The following is a 3,681-nucleotide window of genomic DNA, read 5'->3' as shown; positions in this document are numbered from 1 at the left end:
TTAACTCTAACAGAACCCAAAGAGCAGTGTTGAACATTACACAACATCCAAAATGAGAACAAGCAGTCTTGAAATGATCAAATACAATGGAAATTATGAAGGGCACACTTGTCTTCCTGCCATTAGCTTCTAAGTTCAACACCCTTCCTCATTTTCCTACAGAACCAATCCCATCTTCTCAATGCGAGTTAATTGTTATTTTAGTTTCCACGGGTCAAAGAGAAACATGATTTAAGTCCACTGACAACTTTCATAGGTCATGTGCTCTACCTACCCCTCTCTGTCTGACTGAGTTTAATCTCAGCCCCAGATACTAAAAATTATCTTTATGATTTGTGTTTCATTTCAAAATACTATGAAAGCCAGCTTACTTCTTTAATTACCACAAAATGGCAGTTGATACATGCATGATTCTACAGTGGATATGAACTGTGGGCAATAGAATCTGAAATTTTGCTTTTTCCTAACCCATCAGAATTCATCCCCAACCAAATTCACTGTTTTTGTGGTTTCTTAGGAAATGAGAAAACAACTTAATTCTAGACTGAACACTTTTGGACAAGCATGAACTTTGTAAAAGAAAATTCTCTACATTATAAAAGAATGTTTGGTTCCTGAGACTGGTTAGTAAATGAACGAACACGGGTGTGTTACCCCTGCCCCAAATGAAAATAGTTAGGTCTAGTGTGTTTCAAGATAAATTAATGTACAATTTGTAAAGCTATTGGGCAAAATCCCTTTTTTGGCAATTTTGAATTAGCACTAATGTTTTTAAGTGTTAGTTCATTTATACTATATGTATACACATGCAGAAAATGGCTTATGTACATTTCAAATCCTGTTATTTTATAACAGTATATTTCTCTAAGCTAGATTTTTCCCCCCAAAGATGAGAATTCAAACACTGCTCTAGTGTTCACTAGAATGCACTTTGGAAAGAGTCCTAAAATAGTGCCTACTTCCACTAACAGGCTAATAAAATATGAAGCCAAAATAATTCCACAAGACAAACTAACGAGAAAAATGTTTTAGAAGGAATGAGTATTTTATTACATTTTTATTATATTTAATTTCTCCATTTAGAAGTCATAAGAAATAAGAATCAATACTTTTTTAGAGTATTTTTTTTTCTTCAGAAAAGCATAGATGACTGTATTTTTCAGGCCAAAAGAGGTATGTGGTCAGTTCACCATGACATGCATCTAAAATAAGTTAAACTGCATTTGGAGAGAAAATGATATTGATATAAATACATCTCTTACACAATAAATTTAGCACATTAAAGATATCATTCCTCTAGCTGCAGACATTCAAATTTGATTTTGAGAACTGTCACTTATTTAAATGAAAAAATCTACTTCTGTTTTTGTTTTTCTTAATTCTCTGTTTTGGCAGTTACACAGGCTTATTTTTCTAATATTTACTATCTCTTGAGCACAATCATGCTTTAAAAATACTTTTATTTTCAAAATTCAAGTTGTTTTTAAAAATTTGGGCCTAATAACCTATTAGATCATATTAACAAAAACAAGACCTTACTACACTGGGGTTTTACCTTTGTTAATTCAATATGAGGGTTTTTTTTTTTCTTTTTTTTTTTTCCCACAGCTAAAACTAGCTCTAACATGGCTTACCTTAAAAAAATGTCTATTCCATGAATCACTTGATGTGTAAAATAAACTGTATAGTAATAGCATCTTGACCAGAGATTTATTTCATAGCCATTTTTCTTTAAATGTAAAGAGAAATATAAGCTGATTGCTTTGTTTGGAAAGTGTAAAATGAACCCCTCTTACTAAACATGAGAGTTTGATATTTTCATTTCAATGCACAATGATCTACTCCTATCATAGATATTATGCTTGCAGAGAAAGATTTAATAGAACCAGTATACACTTCCTTGTTCAAATTTTTAAAATATTTTATTATAAGAAAGGGAAAGAGGGGGAGGGGAAGGGGGGAGAGGGAGGGGGAGGGAGAGGAGGGGGAGGAGGGGGGAAGAGGGGGAGGAGGGGGAGGGGGGAAGAGGGGGAAGAGGGGGAAGAGGGGGAGGAGGGGGAGGGGGATGGGGGAACCATCCGCTGATTTCTGCTTGCCAGCTCCTCCATTTCCTTTGAGCTATTCCAATCCCACCTACCATTTACATGCAACTTCTCCCTGTACCCATGGCCCACCGTTAACAGGAGGCCTCCTCTACAGGAAATATTAAAGGGAGTGCAACAGACAGATAGGAAAAGACAGGAGAAAGAGGTTTAGAGAAGAGTGTAGAAATGAAGATACCAGGAGATAGAGGGTAAATATCAGGCATTTGATGCTGAAGGAGTACAGAATGTTTAACATCATGGATTGAATAGATCCAGACATGGATAGCACACTACTGGGTGATGACAGCACAATTTCATAAGTATGCTAAACAAAGATAACTGTGAATGCAGTTGAAAGAGGAAGGTTAGGGGCATGTAGGACACCAGAAGGCAAGACAGAAGATAAAGACTTGGATAACTTAGTGAAACCTAAAGTGGTCAATGATTGTGATTAAATGTACAAATATAAGAATGTTTTTACACGAGGGAGAACAAAAGAATGTCAACTTTGCAAGGTGTTGAAAATGGGATGGTATTGTGGAAAAATACAATCAATGTAAACTAGAGTCTATAGTTAACAGCAACATTGTAATATGTTTCCATCAATTGTAAAAAAAAAAAAGGCAATATACCAAAGCTAAGTGTCTATAAAAGGGGGCTATAAGGGAGGGGTATGGGATTCTTGATGTTGGTTGTCTGACTTTCTAATTGTATTGTATTGCATTTTAATTTTATTTTTTCCTTTGTTGTTTTTTAGTTATTTTATTCTTTTTCTTTCTTTCTTTTGCCTCTTCCTCTTTCTTTGTGTAAGAAATGGAAATGTCCTCATGTAGTGTTGGTGAATGCATAACTACATGATTATGCAGGGAACAATTGATTGTTTAACTTTGAATAGGGTGTGAAATCTGGTTGGTTTGTACAGTTTAGTGTGAAGCCCTGATATATCCCGGAGTATCTGGGGAGAGAACAAAAATTTATTTGCAAAGCCTCCTTGAGTGTCTGGGGAAACATATGGAAATATTAAACTTCCCCACCTAGGGAATTACTGATACTCTCTCAAGCATTGGGGACTACCAATTTAAAAGGTGAGCCCTTGATCTTAGGGCTTGCCCTTATGAAGTTGTTACTACAAATGTGAGGCTAAGCCTACTTTTAATTGTGCCTAGGAGTCACCCCTGGAAAACCTCTTTTGTTGCTCAGATGTAGACTCTCTCTCTAAGCCAACTCTGCAGGCAAACTCACTGCCCTATCCCCTACATTGGATATAACTTCCAGGGAAATAGGCCTCCCTGGCAATGTGGGATATGACTCAAGGGGATGAGCTTGGCCCTGGCATCATGGGATTAAGGAAGACTTCTTGGACCAAAAGGGCAAAGAGAAATGAAACAAAATAAACTTCAGTGGCTGAGAGATTTCAAATGGGAGTTGAGAGGTCATTCTGGAGATTATTCTTATGCATTATTTAGATATCCCTTTTTAGTCTTTATAGGTGTATTAGAATAGCTAGAAGGAAATACCTGAAACTGTTATACTGCAACCCAGTAGCCTTGATTCTTGAAGATGATTGTAGAACTATAGAGCTCACACTGTGTGAACC

The sequence above is a fragment of the Choloepus didactylus genome, chromosome X (assembly GCF_015220235.1).
Source record: "Choloepus didactylus isolate mChoDid1 chromosome X, mChoDid1.pri, whole genome shotgun sequence".
Classification (NCBI taxonomy): domain Eukaryota; kingdom Metazoa; phylum Chordata; class Mammalia; order Pilosa; family Megalonychidae; genus Choloepus; species Choloepus didactylus.
This window is presented reverse-complemented; position numbering follows the sequence as displayed.